Here is a 22,693-nt window from a genome sequence, read left to right as displayed (position 1 = left end):
AAACCCCCCCCACCTCCCACCCCCTTTGAAAGGCTGGGGCCCTGGCCCAGAGCCCGCTTTGCCCATGCTTAAAACTTCTATGGAAACTATCTCCTTTCTGGGAAGAGCTAACTCTCTCAGGAGGGGGTTAATTCCTACAGCTGAAATGCTTCAGCTGCAGTGGGAGGCAAGGGGTCTCCTCTGCTAAAACTGAAAGCGTGTCTGTTTGTTTTCTTTCGGGTTTTAGCATAGGAGACCCATAGCCTCCCACTGCAGCTCGAGCATGTCAGCGACTAATTAACCCCCTCCTGGGAGAGTTATCAAGACACAAGAATAGGTTGATTTCCCCTCCAACCATCCCGGAGTAAACGCTAAGAAGGCTTGGGACGGACGCAGGAAACAAAGAGACGACTGGAGTGGAGTTCGCGCCCCCCATGGGATGGTGTCACGCCCCCCCAGGGGGGCGCGCCCCACAGATTGAGGAACTCTGCTTTAAGCAGAATGAAAGCCATTCTTTTACAAAAAACTGTGCCACTGACCTCGTCCACAGAGACGTATGAACTATAACTTGCAAGGTCCTCTACAGAGATCAATGCACTTTTATCCACAAACTGTACAATACATTTCGTAGAAATGTTAGGTCGTATCTTAAACATGTCTGATACCAGAGGTATTGTACATGTATTTAAGACAGTTTTTTTCGAACTGTTAGCACCATTTGAGGCAGTCCTCTGCATTTTTCCAAACTCCGTGCACTCTGTGTTCGGCGGCCTGCCTCTCATTTTGGGACTCATAGCAGGAATACTATTCTTGTTCCTTCCGCTCCGATATGGCAAGTCCGGTCAGCAGCGATACCCAGATTACCATAGAGAACACTCTCCTGGCAATTAAGTGTCGTGAGCGCATGATACAGATCCTGGGCCTGGCTCGGCTAAGAGACCTGAATACCACGTGGTTCCTATCATTCCGACCAATCTGGCAAGATTGGATCTTACCTGGTCTACGATGCCTGCTATGTGGAGAAGAATGCATGTTGGACGTCTGTCTAACACTTCCATCAGCACTGCCAACGGATGTTGATACGTTGCTTGGTTCGGTAACGGCCCATGTATCGTGTTGTCCTCAGTGGCTACCAATCCTGAGGACGGCATTCATTGAGATCTCACAGAGGCAATCTGCTGAGGTGAGATACGTGGATCGACAGGCACACAGGTACCATCTCAATCTCCGACGAACATTGCTAATGCAGCTAACGCTGACGGCAATGCTTCACATTTTTGTGCTATCGGTTTACTTAATGAAGTGGTCCAACTTTTACCTACTGTGGTAGACAATTTCTTTGCCAGCTTAGAAGATTTAATGTTTTCTCCAAAAAACGAGAATGACTTTTGAAGTTAGCACACAACGTTATATGGGACTCTGTATTCGACCTTCACTTTTCAAAACAAAACTTCCAACTTTAAGAACTCTATTTTTCTGCGATTTGACTTTTTCCACAATTGAATTTTTTTTGGCACAAAGTAATCTGCTTAAAGTAGAACTATTCTTAGAGAACAAGAATTCTTTGAAACACTTCCAAATGACAATATTTGACCCTGACCACAACCTAAACAGTATATATGTTCTGTCATGGAATGGTCTCGACCTTTCTTCTGTATTTAAGAGCCCTTTCATGAATGTTATTTCATGACTCATTCTGATAAGCATTTTTCAATGTCACACTACATGCTTTGAATGAAAATATTGCTTTTTAAAATGCATACAGGACAAATGCTCATCTTTCATGTACAGCCATTTCGAATGCATTCTATGTATTTTTGGAAGGATTTTTACACATCATGCTGTAGATATGTTTAAAAAATGCTTAGAATTTAGTAATATTGAACATAATAAAGTGGAGTGGGTGTTGTGTAGCATTTTAGTATCCAATAGTAATTTACCGATTCATGCCCTTATATAGCTATAATTCACATTGCCCTTATATAGGCATAGAAATCACGCCCATGTTTAGACATAACCCAGCCAGTCCAAATACAGGCATGGCTACTTCCACTAGTTCCAAAACCCCCCAACGATTTCTTGGAAAATTCGGCTTCAGCAGTCAGGGACATCCACTTACTTGAATATTGATTTGCCCTAGAAAACATGGAGTTTTCAAAGAACTACCATTCCTTTGGGGTTCTTTGATGAGGTTATTATGTCCGACTTTACATCAAACTAGGCACCTTCAAGGTATAAATATGCCTACACTTGCCCTAGCAAACACACAGTGATTCGGAGAAGCTCGACTATCTACTTGCCCGACGCAGCTCGATACAGTAAGTGCCGAAGGAAGCCGACCCTCCAGCTGATGCACTGAAAGAGAAGCTGTCCTTTCTCTCACTGAGAATCCAGCTCCAGTGTTTCTAAGCTCCCCTCGTGGGGTGTTGGGAAATCGAGTCCGAGACAAATATACCATCACCTCCTTCCTTCTAAAACCAAGGAATGGAGCTGATTAGACCCTAAGATAAATCTTGGTTAGATTCTTGGCAAAGAAAAACGAAACCTATGCTACATCTCACTTACTTCTTCCCTAGTACTAGACTTAGGTTAGGTACATCGGGGTAGGCGTATTTTAGAAGCACCAGTTGAGTACTTTTTAGCTTTGTTATTTACGTATTTATTTATCCATGGTCTAGGAACCATACAATGCTTTTACAGTTTTATTTTATAATACTCTTCTTTCTGTACGCATTATACTTTGCAACCAGTATTACGATTGTAGCAGTTCACTTTACTTGCTTGAGAAAGAAGACTGTTCAATAAACCCTTTTATTGAAAACGCCCGTCTCTCTATTTCTCTGCACCTCTGATGAAACGAAGCATGCACGATTGACTGAGTAAAATATCTATCTAATGTTTCCATGACTCTGAAGATCAGTTTTTTTTGGGGGGAAACAAAGTTGTCATGTTTATGCGGTTGTCAGAAACGAATCCCTTCTTGTTTATTCAAGAAAGTTTCTAGTGACCTCTGAGCTAGCTGGCACTCACAATTAAGTCTAATATATTCGATAGAGACCTAGTAGACATAAGTCCTACGTAAAATCTAAAGGATATGTTATTCCAATGCGCAGAGCCTATTGGGAATATAGGAACTACACTACATGGTGCCCAACGTTTGCTAAGGCACTAATTTAACGCTAGATACTAGAGTAACTAAGTCGTGCTTTTCTCAGAGACCCCTTTTTCCCATAAAACACTCCAATAGACGTCTGGAGTGGGTAAAAGGATAAAATATCCGCCTTTACTGAGTAGGACAAAATCCTATGTATTCGTTTTTGGTTTGATTCAACGTTGAAGGATACAGTGTTCCAAAATATTGTGCAACTTATCTTTATTTCCTTGAAACTTGCTCTGCAAACTTTCAGTCAACAAAATGAGTGGCCCCGAGAACGGTGGAGTTACAGCAGCTGCAGCCGATAATCATCCCGGAAAACCTAAGGAAAACCATCACTATAAAGCTTATAACAAATGGCCTATCACCTAGAGGTGGTAGGGTAATTTTTGTCGTAGAGGCACACGAATATCGGCAGACAGAGGTATTCTATTCATGGATAATCTTCCCTGAAGCAAATGCAGTATCGCATGTGTTTCACTTCCACAAAGTAGAGGATAATCCAACGGAATACGTACCTTTCGAGGACATTGAAATTCCACTAACTTACCAAGAGCATCAGCTCTGGTTTAAAGGCACCCTACAAAATCAAAATCACATTACCAGGCTTGGTCCACTAGGTAGACCAGGAGCAACATGGCCGGTACTAGCCAGCTATACACCACACCCTGACATTGAAGAAATGTCAGATGCGGAACTGTTAGTTCAACTAAAACAACTAATAAAAAGACATAGACAATTGGTTCAATATGTCATGTGACTCGAACAGTCAAACCTCCTATAAGGATTCCACAACAAACCCCTCACCAGGGGAACACAAATAAAATCACACCACAGACTATACAATCGGTCATCTGTAAATTGCCCGCAAAAAGGGAACAAATTCCATTCTGGATAGCTCAAAAAATTACTCAAATCGAGGCAGAATTTCCTGACAGTACACCTCATGAAAAACCCAGAATTTTAACAATCTGTTTACCAATGGGGATTGCACCACACCTGGTGGACTGCGACACTTGGGGTACAGTCTTTGCTGCAATCTACACAAAAACACATGGTGTTCCGTCTATGCCGGTTATACCAGACATCCTGAAACAGATTCAAAATGAATACGGGGCAGAGCCTGCTTTAAATCTGGGTATGAAATTACTGAAAGATTTCAAACAGGTCTCAGCTATAATATTAGCTAATATTAAAGGTGAAGCAGAATCAGTGGCGATCCGCCAAAAAAAGGGAAATTGATATCACTGAGCAACCATATGAACTGGCCAGAATAATTGAAAAATGCTACGAAGAACTAGAAAGAGATAGTTTGGGTGGGAAACCAGTAAGACCCCAACTAACAGAAAGTCCTGAAAAGGTCTTTTTTAAAAACACTCTCACTACTAAGAAGTGGGAAAATACTAAACAAACTTCAAATGATAAGCTCTCTCAGTCTGGAGGAAGGTAGGTCTCCTCAAAAGGAGCCCTCTGAAAAGAGGTATACCCTCAGGAACAGGGATAATTTGAGAAAACCTGATAGATATCAAGATACTGATACACATTCCTCTCGTACCTTTCAGACTTCCTCACAGAAATCGGAAAGAAGAGGACGGTCGGAAAATAAGAAAACCGAATTCAGAAAAAAGAAGGTAACATGTCTAAAAATCAGAAATGCCGAGGATCTTGAGGACACAACTCAAGAACGGGGAGTGGGCCCAGACAATGATGGACAGCGCAGCAGAAGTCACCACAGCTCACAAGATCTTGAAGGATCATCTGGAGCCAGTGGACTTGAATGAGTACATTCAAGTTGACACAGCTGACATCAGGGTTAGTGTGCCCCATAAGTTATATGAAGTAACGCTCCGGATGGAGGGGGACATAACTAGAAAAATAAGAGCACTCTTTTGGGAAAAGCTCTCTAAGGGATATGACATTCTTTTAGCTGAAAAAGACTGGTCACCAAAGTTTGTCAGGGAGTGCCCACATGGGGAAGACATCATTATGCCAGCCTTCTCTAATCATATTCCAATTCACTTAAAATACACCGATGCCAAAAAAATGGACTGTAGCCCAGGCTCCAGCATTTTATAAAAATCATGTAGGATGGGCTGAGGATTTCCCTCAACACAAAATCCAGTTAAAAACTCAAACTACTGCACAGATGCAGTATCCAGTTAAGCAAGAAGCTAAAAAACAGGTCAAGGAGATCTTAGATCATACTTGAATACCAAGGGGAGATTGAAACATGCACCTCATCCACGAACAATCCTATGTTTCCTGTCTCCAAACCAGACAATACATATCGTCTAGTTTTGGACAACAGACATTTAAACTCTTGTTGCAAAATCTTTGCAGTACAAAATGCACACAGTGCAGCTCTGATGAATAACATTGTGTGAAAAAAATATAAAACTACATTAGATATTTCTAACGGTTTCTTCTGTCAAAACATTGCACCTGAAAGCAGGAACTTGACTACTTTCTCAATCATGGGGACACAGCGTCACTTCTGTCGTCTCCCCCAAGGATTCAAGAATAGTCTGGGGTAATTTTCAGCCAGAGTAACAGAGTTACTACAAACGTATGATGATGAGGCATTATCTCATGTCGATGACATCTATCTAACAGACGATGATTTGAACACGCACTTGAACAGAGTGAATACCATTATACTTGGATTCGCTTCTGAAGGGTACAAATTCAACTTTAAGAAATCAAGAATTGCCCATCTCAACGTCCTTTTTCTGGGATACGAGTATCAAGTGAAGGCAAAAGCCTGGCAGCCAACTTTTCAGAAAAGTGTGCGCTGCTCCAACCTCCAAAAACGCTGTAAAACTTACAGTCAATTCTAGGTTTCCTGAATTTCGGAAGAACATATATTCTACATTACACAGAAAGGATTAAACCTCTCTACAAATTAATCAAACCTGATTTTAAAACAACTAATTGGAATCAAAAACACACAGAAATTTTGCATTCAGTGCAAACAGATATGTTAGCAACAACACATTTACATACATGCGTAAACGTTCGCAACCTTGTAATCAGAATAATCCCAGGAAGATGCGGATTCATGTACCTAACCTTTAATGAAGGTGAAAAAGTACCAATTGCTCACAAATCACACTTGTACACACAAGCTGAAATGAAATTCACTTCAACAGAAAAAATTCGGACAGCGGTTCAAACTGCAGTAGCAAAAGAGAGAGCTCTCGCACAGGGTAAACGCATAATGGTCGTTACTTCTGTACCTGCCTTAGAAGCAGTGATAAAAGCAAGCATTCCGAATGCAAAGGCTTTACATCCAAGATGGATACAATGGGTTAACTCTCTTGCTGCAACAGACGTTGAATATGTTTTCGACCCCTACTTGATAACACAAGAATTTCTACAATACGAACAAGAATGTCCTCTGCCCGCTGAGATTCTGTCTCTAGTACGAATGCATAATTTATACAGATGGATCAGCACAACCCGCAATTGGGGGAAAACAAGCTTACAGTGCTGCCTGCGCGATTGTTAAAGGTCAGTGGTGCAATGGTAAATTCCAACCTATGGTCACGAAAACACAATTTCTCGGAGACTGTACAGCTCAGCTAGCTAAACTACAGGCTTTCAAGATGGCGCTTCAAAATACCGACCGCGAATCCCCACACTCATAGTGTGAGATTCGTATTACTGCGTTCAATCTTACAATGAATAATTGCAGAACTGGGTTCAAAACAGTTCCAAAGATGCAAAAGGTGGCACAATCAAGCATAAGTTGCTTTGGGAACAAGTAGTTCGATTACAGAAAGAACTACAAAAGACTTATGTGATCCATACACTGAGTCATCAGTGGGAATTCATTGGCTGATGAAGCCTTGAAGGCAGCTGTGCAAACGGCTTCCGTAGCTGCAATCACTCTTTCGAAAACAAAAATAGACAGTGAAATAATGCAGGCTGTCGCCGCTTCCAGTAAAGACAGCGGTAAAACGTTACCAAAAGGCTTTCCACTCAAGTACTCATATATAACTGATAAAATAATGTTCCTTTTGCTCAAATCCCTGGAGTGGGGGATAGAGTAATTCCAATGATGGAACATAGATTAGGACTAATCTTAGCAGCACATGAATGGCTCGCCTCTGCACATGCAGGTGTTTCCGCCACAGTGTCATTATTAAAACAAAGATACTGGTGGCCGCGCATGAGGAAACAGACCAGAAACCATGTTTTGGAATGTGAAGTCTGCCATAAAATGAAGGTTTCGACAGTGAAACACCCGGCACAGACGCCCCTTCTAATTTCAGATAAATCATTATCATGCATTTACCTGTACCACTGTGGTCCCTTACAAAGTGATGGTAACTACAAATATATCATGGTCGCAGTGGATTTCTGCTCAAGATTCATTTGGATGTGGCCTCAGCGCTCGGCTGACGCCCGAACTGTTATAAAAGATTTGCGAGTCTTTATCGGCACATACGCAGTTGGCACGCTACATTCTGACCAGGGTCCTGCCTTTAGCTCCAAAGCTTACAAAGAGGCCTTGGCCAATATTGGCGTTGCATTGCAGTATTAGAGTCCATCCCACCCTGAGGGAAATTCTGTAGTGGAAAGAAAAAACCGGGACATAAAGCAATCTATAACAGCTAGGACATTAGGCTCAGGTGACGGGTGGGTCAAACATCTAATAAGTGTCCAACGTAGTTTAAATAATCTGCCAAGAAATTCTCTGGGTGGAATCACACCATATGAAATCCTCTTTGGTACTAGAATGCTTGTCCAGGATCTCGATCGTTACACTTCAGTGGTGGAACAAAAACCCTTTGATATCAAAGACCGTTTGGCTGTTTTGCAGGACTTAAACGAGCAAAGGAGACGTCAAAGCAACACAATACAGAAGCCAACGACCACTGAAGGAGAACCACACGTCCCAGCAAGGCCTGTCTGGATTCCAAAGATCGGGGTTCTAGTCAGAGAAAAGATCATGGATAAGAAGGAATTTGGGTCTTCTTACAGAAAACCAGTAGCTGTGCTAGCAATCCACGGATCAAGAACAGTGTTACTGCCGCCCCTTGCTGGAAGAAAAGAGAATAGGTTTGTATCCATCGACATGGTCAAACCACATCATGTGGCAGATAATTAATAAGTAGTAGGCCCAGTGGACTACAAAGATGTAGCAGAAGACCACATCTTGCTACTATCCAAGAGGTTCAGACTGAGAGACTAATAACATTTGAAGACTCTGCAGCACAAAACAAAGGACTAAGCATAAAGCAATGGAACTTGTGCCTCTTGAAACCCAAATAACAGTTTGTCAAGAAACTCCTGTCTACAATGATGTAGCATCTGACTACACTAATATGATAAAGAATCCGGTAACCCCAGCGATTTCAAAAAATCCTGATGCAATTCCAACAATTGACAGAACTGCCTCTGGCTATTTCATCAACTTTGATATGTTTTCTGAGGATCCCAGTGAGCCTGAAACGACACCAGCAAATACAAATTTTAAAGATCAAGTAACAGAACTCTTTCAGCAACTTGAAAAAATGTATCTGGTTTCACCATGGGTTGAACTTTGGATTTTGCTTGGCGTACTTTTTCTCCTACTTTGGCTAATCATGGTATTAACTTTGGGAATGCTGCTAAATGGTACAGTAACATGGACACAGCAAGTAAGAACATCAACTTGCTCCTAAAGCCTCACAAATCATCTCAACATGAACAAAGAGACTTGACATCAGTGAACATCACAGCCGTTCCTATACCTGGTGGTATAGCATGGGATAGAACTGGTTATGACATCTATGGTCCGGCAGAGCTGTTGAAGATTCCACATCAATTTAAGGTTTTCTTGAGTGACTTTGTTTCACCCAGCACATTTTCTGATGATTGGGACTTTGAGACTGTTAAGAATATGATGTCAGACTTAGAGATGCCTGCAACATTTACAAAACATGAATACTTGGAAGGTTCATCAGATTATGCACAAATGTATTGTTATAATTATTATGGCCATCATTATTTGCACAAATCTGCAAACCCGAGAAATGTTTATACTTTCAATCAATGGGAACATTGTCCAAATCCACCAAAGGGTAGCTCAAAACATTCTATGATAAATTTCCATACTTCTCAGGTTTTAATACCACAAATCCGGAAATGTTTTACTTGAAAAATGTTAATAAGACAGGAATGAAAAGTATGTTGACCAATACAAAGCAAATTTATTCTGCAGCCTTTTATGCCCAGCTGTCCTCGTTAGGTTTCGACTTTTGGATTGACAATATAGAAACAAAAACTGTCTGGGGATCAAAAGACTGGCAAGTGCAGGGAATAGAAGCTTTATTTCGAGCCTCCATTATCCCTGAACAAATAATGTTTATAAACGACACTGTTCAACAGACATCCTGCCTTGGCCTGGCCAAGATAAAAAATTTGAACAAACTGTCCATACCTACACCTACACCTGATAGTAAAAACACTTCAGAGGGAGGGGCCGATGTAAAAACTATTTTACTTAAAAGCAGAACTGATCCTGATTGGAAAAATGGTTAGTCTGGCCCACAGACACGAATAACTGTCAAGATACATTCCTGAACAAGATACAAGGGTTTTCAGTAACTAGGCCAGATCCAAGATATGTCAAGAGACAACATCCAGGGATAGTAACAACATACAGTGTAGGAAAACTGTGCCTTGAGTGGCTACAAAAATCTACACTTACAGAGGTTAAAGAACACTTATCTTTACTTAAAGATGGCGTTGATTTAAGGGACTTCTTACTAGGTCCTGCGAAACGACATCATAAACGTTTCATATACGCAGGTATATATGCCATTTATAACGAAGCTTGGAAAGCGACACAGGCAGAGACTGCAGAAAGAATGCGAGAAATTGATCGTATTAATTTAGAGAAAGCACTCTCTGTAGTTGACAATCGGTTAACGACCCTGTCATCCGGAATTTATTCTTTGGACAGCATAGTATCATCTGCCATAGACATAATGGAACAGGACTTGCTCATGCTACAGCATAGACAGTCTCAATTACGTTCTATAATGCTTTCAGGCTGGCTGTTGCAAAATCTTCTTTCTGGATATGTGCCATGGCGTCTAATCAACACCACGTCATTGTTTTCTGTATTTAACCTTACAGATAAACAAATCACTCTGGCACAAAGAGGAGCAGACTATACGGTGCTCACCATTGAAAAACTGGAAAGATTACCATTAACTGTTTCGGAAAAACCTGCAACAGAATGGATAATACACGGGATAATCACTCTGCCTGTCACAATTTTTAATTTTCAATACTGTTTGAAACATATACCAGTCGCCGTGTATGAAAGGTTGGGTAAGGAATACATAAAGTCAACCTGGGAATTACCATACAAACACAAATGTTGGAGTGGGGAAAAGAAGTATTTCTTAGTGGTACACAATGTTAGAGCGCACTAAGCGGTACACTTTTATGCCAGGGTATTAATTTACATGGAGCCTGTGAAGGTTCTTCAAACAACTTATCCTGCCACCTGCAAGGTTCTCCAGCAGCAGTGATAGATCCAATTATTAGGCAGCTTTCTAACTTTCTAGCTGTATAATGTTGAATGATCACAGCTGTTGTGGAATGATGCCAGGAATAGCCTATCTCATAACTGTGTCAGTCAGGGTCGCTTGTTGTATGCAAGTATTGTTTCCTAAAGCTAAGACAGACGGGGAGTCGCCGTTATGGCCTTCACTGAACATCTCTTCTATTGGAATTGATACTTCAAGCCAGAGTTCTTCAAACTTTTGAAGGTTGAGCCCCCCAGCTGATTTTTTTTAGATGTTGGGCCCCCCCAGCACCTGACAGAAATTTTCGGAATCGACCGCCATGCGCACATTCCGGGCATATCCAGCAAATAATGTTCAATACAATAAGAGTGTTTAGTAAACTGCAGGTATGTGAGTGAGTGTGGTGAAATGACAGAGGCTTATAACGCAGCCTAAAACACCACTTTCCAGGATAAAATGTTCATAAATTGTTCATAGATGTTTCCTTTTGTAATTTAGGACGAAAACCTTAATGGGGCACAACATGCCCATACTTGTGTACAGGGGTGAGTGAGGTGACCATATGAATTTGGGTGCGCATGTTAGTGCAGAGTGGGACGAATTAATGTATGGTTAGTGGTGGGCTTATTGGAGTGAGATTGCAGATTGAGCAGTGAGGAGGACAGGTGAGTAAAGTGTCATGACTGGAGGTTGAGTAGTGTGCTCGTGCGACTGCGGGGTGAGGTACAGAGTGAACAGCGCTAGTGCATTGTGAGTGCAGAGTGATCACTGTGAGTGGAGGGTAAGTGGGTAAATGGTGTGAGTGCAGGATGTATGACGTTACAACGCATGCTTTTACAGCGCATGCCATTACGACGCAGGTTTTACAACGCAAGTCGTTACAACGACTTGCGTTGGGGGGCGCTGGATAGTGAATAGTTTAATTTACTATTCCAACTCCAGTCCCTGTGGGTAGTAGGGAAGGTGTTGGATAGTAATTAAACTATTCCCTATCCTAGAGCGCCCTCCAGCGCAATTCGTTGTAATGATTTGCGTTGTAAAAGTTGCATCATAATGGTAGTGCGTTGTAAAAGTTGCATTGCAAAGGATGTTTCCCGTGAGTGCATGGTGATCAGTGTGAGTGCAGGATGAGCGGGTGAATGGTGTGAGTGCATGGTGATCAGTGTGATTGCAGGGTGAGCGGGTGAATGGTGTGCGTGCATGGTGATCAGTGTGAGAGCATTGTGATTGCTTTGAGTGCAGAGTGATCACTGTGAGTGCAGAGTGATCACTGTGAGTGGAGGGTAAGTGGGTGAATGTTGTGAGCGCATGGTGATCAGTGTGATTGCAGGGTGAGCGAGTGAATGGTGTGCGTGCATGGTGTTCAGTGTGAGAGCATTGTGATTGCTGTGAGTGCAGAGTGATCACTGTGAGTGCAGAGTGATCACTGTGAGTGGAGGGTAAGTGGGTGAATGTTGTGAGTGCACGGTGATCAGTGTGAGCGCATTGTGATCGCTGTGAGTGCAGAGTGATCACTGTGAGTGCAGAGTGATCACCGTGAGTTGAGGGTAAGTGGGTGAATGGTGTGAGTGCATGGTGATCGCTGGGAGTGCAGGGTGAACGTGAAAGTGAAGGACGAGAATGAGGAGTGAGTGGTCTGAATGCAGGGTGCATTACCAGACACTTGAAGTAACTCAGCATGTTATTGACAGCAACGAAGGGTTTCAAATGTGTTAAACTATTGCTATTATGGCAGTAACCAGGGATCAGGGTGGAGGAATTAAATAATGTGCTGATCCCTCAACAAACTTCCAGTCTCATGATTAGGGTTGCCAGCTCATTATTTTAATGTCACAGATGGTATAAAAATAAGCAGTCACCTAAAGTTGTATTTTCAGCACTTGTCTGTGCAGACTTTGAACAGCAAATATAAATTAAAAGAATTTTTAATTGTTTTCTAGAGCTGCCTCAATAATCCATGACTGATAATAAAAGGGAATAAAGACAGAAAAGTAACATTAAAAATGAATACATACTTCTTATTTATAACCATATTTAGCAATGTACAGGCTGTTTAAACAACACATGGTTGGCTGGCATTTTGCGCGCCTGCCAGTTTAATTTTAAAAGAAACTTTCAGGGACGTTTTAGGGATTTTGGGGGCTCTGGGCGAAATGTATTTTGGGGGCCCCTGTTCGGACCAGCTTTGATTTTATGATCCAGTCTCAGCTCTTTCATGCCTTCTTTGGTCAAATACTAAATGTGTGTACATCTAATATTCAGGGATAGTGATGTGTGTTTTCAGTATGTAACACAACAGCAGTTCACTAATTTTACTGCAAATAATCTCGGTCACACCCTCTCATTTCTCATATGTGAGGTCCTGTATTGAGCTATAATAAACTTTTTTAATGGATGTTGCATGACACAAACACATTTTGTCTGCAAAATGTCTGTAATAGACTCTTACACATTAAAAATGAATGATAGTAAAACGCTATTTACAACATTGTGTTAAAAAATTATTCAAGGTAATGAGGGCAAGACTCTGCAAGAGCTGGCTCTTTCAAACCCCCCCCCACCTCCCACCCCCTTTGAAAGGCTGGGGCCCTGGCCCAGAGCCCGCTTTGCCCATGCTTAAAACTTCTATGGAAACTATCTCCTTTCTGGGAAGAGCTAACTCTCTCAGGAGGGGGTTAATTCCTACAGCTGAAATGCTTCAGCTGCAGTGGGAGGCAAGGGGTCTCCTCTGCTAAAACTGAAAGCGTGTCTGTTTGTTTTCTTTCGGGTTTTAGCATAGGAGACCCATAGCCTCCCACTGCAGCTCGAGCATGTCAGCGACTAATTAACCCCCTCCTGGGAGAGTTATCAAGACACAAGAATAGGTTGATTTCCCCTCCAACCATCCCGGAGTAAACGCTAAGAAGGCTTGGGACGGACGCAGGAAACAAAGAGACGACTGGAGTGGAGTTCGCGCCCCCCATGGGATGGTGTCACGCCCCCCCAGGGGGGCGCGCCCCACAGATTGAGGAACTCTGCTTTAAGCAGAATGAAAGCCATTCTTTTACAAAAAACTGTGCCACTGACCTCGTCCACAGAGACGTATGAACTATAACTTGCAAGGTCCTCTACAGAGATCAATGCACTTTTATCCACAAACTGTACAATACATTTCGTAGAAATGTTAGGTCGTATCTTAAACATGTCTGATACCAGAGGTATTGTACATGTATTTAAGACAGTTTTTTTCGAACTGTTAGCACCATTTGAGGCAGTCCTCTGCATTTTTCCAAACTCCGTGCACTCTGTGTTCGGCGGCCTGCCTCTCATTTTGGGACTCATAGCAGGAATACTATTCTTGTTCCTTCCGCTCCGATATGGCAAGTCCGGTCAGCAGCGATACCCAGATTACCATAGAGAACACTCTCCTGGCAATTAAGTGTCGTGAGCGCATGATACAGATCCTGGGCCTGGCTCGGCTAAGAGACCTGAATACCACGTGGTTCCTATCATTCCGACCAATCTGGCAAGATTGGATCTTACCTGGTCTACGATGCCTGCTATGTGGAGAAGAATGCATGTTGGACGTCTGTCTAACACTTCCTTCAGCACTGCCAACGGATGTTGATACGTTGCTTGGTTCGGTAACGGCCCATGTATCGTGTTGTCCTCAGTGGCTACCAATCCTGAGGACGGCATTCATTGAGATCTCACAGAGGCAATCTGCTGAGGTGAGATACGTGGATCGACAGGCACACAGGTACCATCTCAATCTCCGACGAACATTGCTAATGCAGCTAACGCTGACGGCAATGCTTCACATTTTTGTGCTATCGGTTTACTTAATGAAGTGGTCCAACTTTTACCTACTGTGGTAGACAATTTCTTTGCCAGCTTAGAAGATTTAATGTTTTCTCCAAAAAACGAGAATGACTTTTGAAGTTAGCACACAACGTTATATGGGACTCTGTATTCGACCTTCACTTTTCAAAACAAAACTTCCAACTTTAAGAACTCTATTTTTCTGCGATTTGACTTTTTCCACAATTGAATTTTTTTTGGCACAAAGTAATCTGCTTAAAGTAGAACTATTCTTAGAGAACAAGAATTCTTTGAAACACTTCCAAATGACAATATTTGACCCTGACCACAACCTAAACAGTATATATGTTCTGTCATGGAATGGTCTCGACCTTTCTTCTGTATTTAAGAGCCCTTTCATGAATGTTATTTCATGACTCATTCTGATAAGCATTTTTCAATGTCACACTACATGCTTTGAATGAAAATATTGCTTTTTAAAATGCATACAGGACAAATGCTCATCTTTCATGTACAGCCATTTCGAATGCATTCTATGTATTTTTGGAAGGATTTTTACACATCATGCTGTAGATATGTTTAAAAAATGCTTAGAATTTAGTAATATTGAACATAATAAAGTGGAGTGGGTGTTGTGTAGCATTTTAGTATCCAATAGTAATTTACCGATTCATGCCCTTATATAGCTATAATTCACATTGCCCTTATATAGGCATAGAAATCACGCCCATGTTTAGACATAACCCAGCCAGTCCAAATACAGGCATGGCTACTTCCACTAGTTCCAAAACCCCCCAACGATTTCTTGGAAAATTCGGCTTCAGCAGTCAGGGACATCCACTTACTTGAATATTGATTTGCCCTAGAAAACATGGAGTTTTCAAAGAACTACCATTCCTTTGGGGTTCTTTGATGAGGTTATTATGTCCGACTTTACATCAAACTAGGCACCTTCAAGGTATAAATATGCCTACACTTGCCCTAGCAAACACACAGTGATTCGGAGAAGCTCGACTATCTACTTGCCCGACGCAGCTCGATACAGTAAGTGCCAAAGGAAGCCGACCCTCCAGCTGATGCACTGAAAGAGAAGCTGTCCTTTCTCTCACTGAGAATCCAGCTCCAGTGTTTCTAAGCTCCCCTCGTGGGGTGTTGGGAAATCGAGTCCGAGACAAATATACCATCACCTCCTTCCTTCTAAAACCAAGGAATGGAGCTGATTAGACCCTAAGATAAATCTTGGTTAGATTCTTGGCAAAGAAAAACGAAACCTATGCTACATCTCACTTACTTCTTCCCTAGTACTAGACTTAGGTTAGGTACATCGGGGTAGGCGTATTTTAGAAGCACCAGTTGAGTACTTTTTAGCTTTGTTATTTACGTATTTATTTATCCATGGTCTAGGAACCATACAATGCTTTTACAGTTTTATTTTATAATACTCTTCTTTCTGTACGCATTATACTTTGCAACCAGTATTACGATTGTAGCAGTTCACTTTACTTGCTTGAGAAAGAAGACTGTTCAATAAACCCTTTCATGGAAAACGCCAGTCTCTCTATTTCTCTGCACCTCTGATGAAACGAAGCATGCACGATTGACTGAGTAAAATATCTATCTATTGTTTCCACGACTCTGAAGATCAGTTTTATTCTTGGAGAAACAAAATTGTCATGTTTATGCGGTTGTCAGAAACTAATCCCTTCTTGTTTATTCGAGAAAGTTTCTAGTGACCTCTGAGCTAGCTGGCACTCACAATTAAGTCTAATATATTCGGCCTAGTAGACATAAGTCCTATGTCAAATCTATAGGATATGTTATTCCAATGCGTAGAGCATATTGAGATTATAGGAACTACACTACAATAGTGGGAGAGTTTATCAACCTATATGAGTGAGAATAGCTCTGAGATACTGGATACACTTGGTGGAAAATATATCACACAGTTCTCTAAATGCCCCTACCACATCTCATAAGACAGGGTTTTTGAGGACACTGGAATTGCCAATGGCTTGCCACCTGGTGGCATGGATAGAGGCTGGCTTACTATGGGTGGGCGGATGTTATCAAACTGGGAAGCTGATCTCCCTGAAGAACCAGATAGAGGAACATGGGATAGAAGCAACACAATCCCTAACAATTGAGACTGCAATGAGGAACCTGAGGTTAAGATGGGGAGTTGGCTCAGGGGAACAACAGACACATGAAGTGTTATAGCTCCTGTATACGATAGGGAACGGCCATAGGTTAGTAACATGGTTATAAAGATCGCTATTGTTCATTAATAAGCATAGCCCAAAGAATACCAGTACAAAATGGGAGAATAATGTTGGCCAAGAACTCACAAATAGAGAATGGGGAGGTCTTTGGAACATATTTAGACGGTGTAAAAAAAGCAAGGCTGAAATATACCCAGTTCAGATGTTGATGTAATCCATATATGACCCGTACAAGGATACATTTGATCCTGGGCTCTGACTCTATAATGCGACCTAGATATTATTATTCCAGTGCAAGATTCTATCATATGGTTTGGAGCTATAGCTCCATAACAATCTGGAGGGATATAATGGAACATTTGGAGAAGACACTTGAAAGGGAAGATTTAGACGCACCAGGGCCTGATCGCCAGATCAAAAACTAAGAAGGCAGGCAATAGATTTGTGGACCTAGCTTTGGTTTTGATAAAAGGGATTGAAGCACAGCATTTGGAGACGGCAAAGGTACCTCCTCTAGTCGAAAAATGAAATAAAGACATATGCAAATTGGGAAGGAGTGAGAGCTTTTAATTCAATGGGGGAGAAAAGAGAGGGATTCGCAGGAAACTAGTAGCACACTTATGAGACCAGATACTCCCAACCTTTGTGGATTACAAATTGCAAACTAATAGTACATGTTGCAAAGTCATCCTGTGTGCCATGTGCATCCCCACTTTTTTGCTGACTGGTACCAGTGGCAACTGACTCTAACTTTCCCTGGGCTCTGCCTAACCAGGCCCAGGCCAGTGCTATGTAGAAAACAAAAGTGAAAACAGACTATATATTAGGGTACACTTACAATTGTCATGACCTACCCCATAAATCCAAAATATATAATAGATCAGGGGGATTCAAACTACCTCTAAGGCCCTAGTATATAATTTGGCATGACAGTTTAGAGGCCAGCAGCCCTTTCTGCACTTGCACGTGTGCACTGCTGAGCATCTGAGGTCATTGTAAAAGCAGCCATGTGTTGTAGCATTGCTTTTTATAAGTAAATTCACTGCAAACTAGACTTTGGTGGTAGGAGCAATTACAAAGTGATAATCTACAACATTTTGGCAATATTCTGAACTCCCAAGGTTTCTCCTAGGTGTACCAAGGGCAGGGGGTTATGTAATTATAAGGAGGGCCCTTATAAAACATGTTTTATATGTCCTGGAAATAGAGAAATTGCACATTTCACTTCCCACATTGTGGTAACATGCCTCCCAAAATCAACTTTAATGCTATGAGAACTGTGGAGTGTGGCTCTACATTAGAATTGTATTGTATATTCGGAACCTCCAAGGTCTCCCCAAGGTGTTCCGGGAAGGGGGGAGGGGGTGGATTATGCAACTACAAGCAGGACCCTAATAAAATATTTTTGTATGCCCTGGTATCGAAGAAATTGCACATTTCATTTCCCCATTGTAGATACCCAGCCACATAGGATGAAATTGCAATAGTTTATGAACGCATAAATATTGCTTGCAATTACATAAAATATCACTCAAGGACTTAGGAGAATGGTATTGATAAATACCACAATATGCCATTGTTGAATTTATCCTAAAATGTACAGAGAAGTTATAAGACTTTCTTGTCTGTAAGCCAAAATTCAGCCTTCCTTCAGTCATCCCTGATTGGTCAGAGTGAACAGGATTAGCCAGACTGCTTTGATGAAGTGATAAGTGACTCACCCAGGGAGAGAGTTACTGTTGGAGAGAGAGCTCTGCTACACAGGAATGCCAAAGCAGGGGGGAGGGGTCGTAAAGCATGAAGCTTCAAAGGAGGAATAGGACAGGCATGGAATGCCAGGTCCATCTACCCCCTGATAGCAGGCTTAAGGAAGGAATCTGCAGATGTTAGAGGGAGGAGAGCTATGAGCCATCCTGCAGGTTAGCTTAACTAGTTCTTACTCCTCTGCTTAGATATCAACCATGTTGAACTTTGGAGGAATAGTGCTCTCTGGGAGAAGATTATGCCACACTTTGGATGAAGTGGTCATGTTCTGGGCTGTTGACTTGCACCTCATTGGACAGGAGTGCCTGCGTGCTTGACCCCATAGAACACAGAATAAATATATCAGAGATGCAGAGCCTCTCAGATCTGTTGCTTGAAACTCAGAGAAGAAGAAGGATTGCCTTGCTGGAACCTTGATTTGCAACACCAGGCACTGCATTCTGACTGACTGCACCTGCTGCATTAACTGGAACTGCAGACCTTTGAATGTACCTCGCTTCTGCGGAAATAAAAAGTGGAGTCCCTGCAAGCTGCTGGTTAACAGAGCATCCCTGCATCATCACCACCAAGAGCCCATTGCCAGGAGTGTGCCCAGTGGACTTGTAAGGGTTTTACCCAGGTGCATTGTGGGAATTGTGGTCCCACACTTTCAAAGACAATCTTGGAGCTTCCGGACCCCTGATTGTGTGTTGAACACTTTGGACCCTCCAGGGGAACTTCAATGAGAAATTCCAGAAGTTTGGAGCAACTTCGGAAAAAAGCTCCATAAGCTGACTCAACCGCGAGAGCCAAGCTGTCCCCCTTCAACCCCGACCCGGCCCAGATTCCAGGTTTGTCTGACTGTAAAGCTCTGGAGGTACGATTTCCAGAGTTTGATCGGGAGCTCCCTGTCAGTCATGCCAGCGAGATCCAGAAAAATGTCTAAGTCCAAAGGTAAAATTTTGACTGGGGTCTCCCGCTCAGCGTATAGGCCAAGGGCTCCATGGATGTCGGCCTGAAAGTTTGACCTTGTCTCCGTCAAGCGTGACCAGATGTCCCAGATTGATGCTATAGTTTTCTAGGTGCTAGAAAGTGTATAATCTTAAAAATTCATATCTCCGGTTCCCTACATTGGATGTTTGTCGGTATGGTGTCATTTTAAAGATACAAATATTTCCTATTTTCATAAATTGGTGTTGTATTTTTATTGTGTTGTGTCTTAAATGCTTTACACACCACGTCTCCTAAGTTAAGCCTGCCTGCTCGTAGCCAAGCTACCCGGGGTTGAGCATGGGAATAATTTACTGAGACCTGTTCTGAGCCCTGGACTGTGTTAGTGGCCCTATTGCCAGTGGTAGATACATATTTACCACTACTAATAACCCACTTTCCTATAGTACACTATAGTAAGGAAACCTAGTTTGGGAAGCAGGGAAGCCATCCTGATCACTCACAGGCAGAGGCGGAGGGATTAGGACTCCCTTAAGTAATAGCTTGAAGGAGATAGTCATAGACTGAGTGTTCTATTATTTTATTTGGTGCTGTGAAAATAAATCTAACATAACCTCTGCTATCCACATAATCTGAGAACATGTGAAGTGAGTGACTGAAACCTGAACTTAATGCTGATTATGAGAACAGTATTGGATTATATTGTTTTTAGGTCCACATTATTTTAAAGCAATGTGCCATTGAGAACAGCATGTTCGCAACTGTATAAAAACTAACAAACAGATTTAAAAGAAAAATGAAAGACAGTGAAGAGTAATCTTTGGGAACTGCTGCCCAGACTGTTATCAGCACAATGAACTGGCAGTCCATCACAAGACAGCGCTTTACAAACCAAATAAATAAGTTGAGGCCGGAGAGATGGATCTTGGGGTATCCGTATATTTTAAAGCAGGGAGCAGCTGAGCTCTGAAAAGTGGTATACACTGAACATTTTAAAATATTTGTTCTCCACAACTCATGGGCTGCATATTAGTTTGTTTTATTCCTATCAAACCTTCAAAATATCTCTACACACTTTTGCCCAGATCTCTGGAACCAGCGGGAGCATGACTGCAAATACTGGGGTTTGTGTGGGAGACAGGGGGCAATGTCCACACCTATTGTATGCAAGAATATATTAGAAGTTAATTTCGCATTCCATTGCCTTTAAAAGTATATAACCTTCTAATGTGTCGAGAGAATAGCTCTTTGAGTTGAATTCTCGTCGTTGACCAATGTGTTGATCCGAATTCGCATCGCAGCGAGGCAGACTCAGCCTTTATGCTTCTGAGGCTGCTAAAGTTGGTTCCATAAACTCTTCTTAAGATCCGATATGTACAGCACTTAGAAAGGCAGGATTATGGTATAAAGCGCAATATGAGAAACACATTATTATTGTAATGTACAACAGGGCCACTTTATGCCATAAATAATATTACGCTTCTCTACCCAGCAGTCTAAATCGGTCGAACACCACTAGAATCTGTCGGCACAGCTTAGAGTAAGATATTCAGTTGTGCTTTGCACAGTAAAACCTTTACTTCTTAGAAATACAGGATGCTCTTAATAAAACCAGGGAGATGTTTAAGAAACATATTTCAGAGAGAAAATGCAATTTATTATTCATGGTAAGGCAAAAAATGCATCTTTGTTGCAAATGAAATGTTTTATGATTGGATCAAATATTAAAGATGGAATTGGAGCAGGCATTAGGAAGCAGTAGCACAGGTTTTACAATCAATGTTTCAACATCACTTCAGACCAGCAATGAAAATAATGTTTGCTGATGAATTATACCACATAACCACTGACTTTAAAAAGCTGTCATCTTGGCTAAAGTTAAAAACTTGGTATGCTGCGGCTCTCTTGCTGATATGGGTCCGACACTAATATAATTGTAAAAGTTGAATCCTACTCTTTATAGGTGTAGTTCTGCAATGTTAGTAGATTTCCAACTTTTTGGGGATTGAATAAATCCTCCTTGAATATTTAAGGAAATCTACAGAGGTTGTACATTTCTTAAATATTCCTGCAGCCTTACTTTTTCCTCTGCAGACAATCCTCAGGAATAGGAGTCATTTTGATTTTGTTTCTCCACCGTGGAAAATATTTTTCAGGTTGGGAACTACTCCTCGCACAATCCCCATAAAATGTGGTGTTTTGACACACATTTTACACAGGTATCTCAGTTCATTTTGACATTTAGGCCCTTAAAACAACTAGCCCGTTAGTTCCAATGAGTTAAATGACATTTCTGGGATCATTGAGTCTTCTGAGAAACAGAGATTCTGATTTTATCCCTTGGAGCTTTCAGCTGGTCAAATCAGCTGAAAACTCTTGGGGAGACTGTGGGGAGCAATGGGGAATTACAGCCTATGTTGGATTCCCCCATCTGATTCACTCGTTGAATGCCCATTTCTCAATGGAACCTCAGAGTTCCACTCAGAATACTTATTTAACTCTTGCACCCCTTGGCTGGCCGTGCACCATCTCGGTAGCTTTTGGCACACCCTCCACTAGGACACCACATAAATGGAGGTAAAGGCGTACCAAAAGGAAACAACAGAAGGCAGCAAGCCTTCTCTATCTATGCTGGCAGGATCTAGAACAACACTCATGTATCCATCAGATCCACCCCAACTGTATTCCAGTTTAGGAAAGAGTTGAAGAACACTACATCATGAAGCAGTAACATCACACTTCTCCTCCATTAACCCAGTTACTTTGCCAATCAATCCCTGATGTTACCTTTGCTTTTACCTGTGCAGAGCTCTGCTACTTCTTGGCCAAGTTTGTGCATTATACATTCTATGGGGCTTATTCACAATGCCCCTTGCACCGCCTGTGCATCACTTTTAATATGGGAAAAAATGACATGCATGCGGCAAGGGGCTTGTAAATCAGCTCTTATGTACATACATAGACATGCATGTATATCCCCAGAGTTAACAGGCCCACTGGTAACGTTAACTCTGTGGTGCAAATCTATTGGGTGCAGGTCCGGGGCACACATGCAGAGACCTATTGTGTAGGTGCAACGGGTGTGAAAAAACACTAGAGGCATTTGTGAATACCCCTACACCCAACTGTGGACATTTACATCTTTACTATTGGCCAGTCCCTGCCTGGAAGATTCCATTTTCCCAACCTAGGGGCCGATTAGGATGGCGGTGAATCCGCATCCTCCGGGCCGACGGAAGCCACCGCCGGCCTGGAGGATGCGGATTCACCGCCTTGGTTTGTAAAAACACCACCTGCCACATTATGATGGCGGTGGGATC

Source organism: Lissotriton helveticus, chromosome 6, assembly GCF_964261635.1.
Source record: "Lissotriton helveticus chromosome 6, aLisHel1.1, whole genome shotgun sequence".
In the NCBI taxonomy this organism is placed as follows: Eukaryota; Metazoa; Chordata; class Amphibia; order Caudata; family Salamandridae; genus Lissotriton; species Lissotriton helveticus.
The sequence above is the reverse complement of the archived record's forward strand: the minus strand, read 5'-3'. Positions refer to the sequence as shown.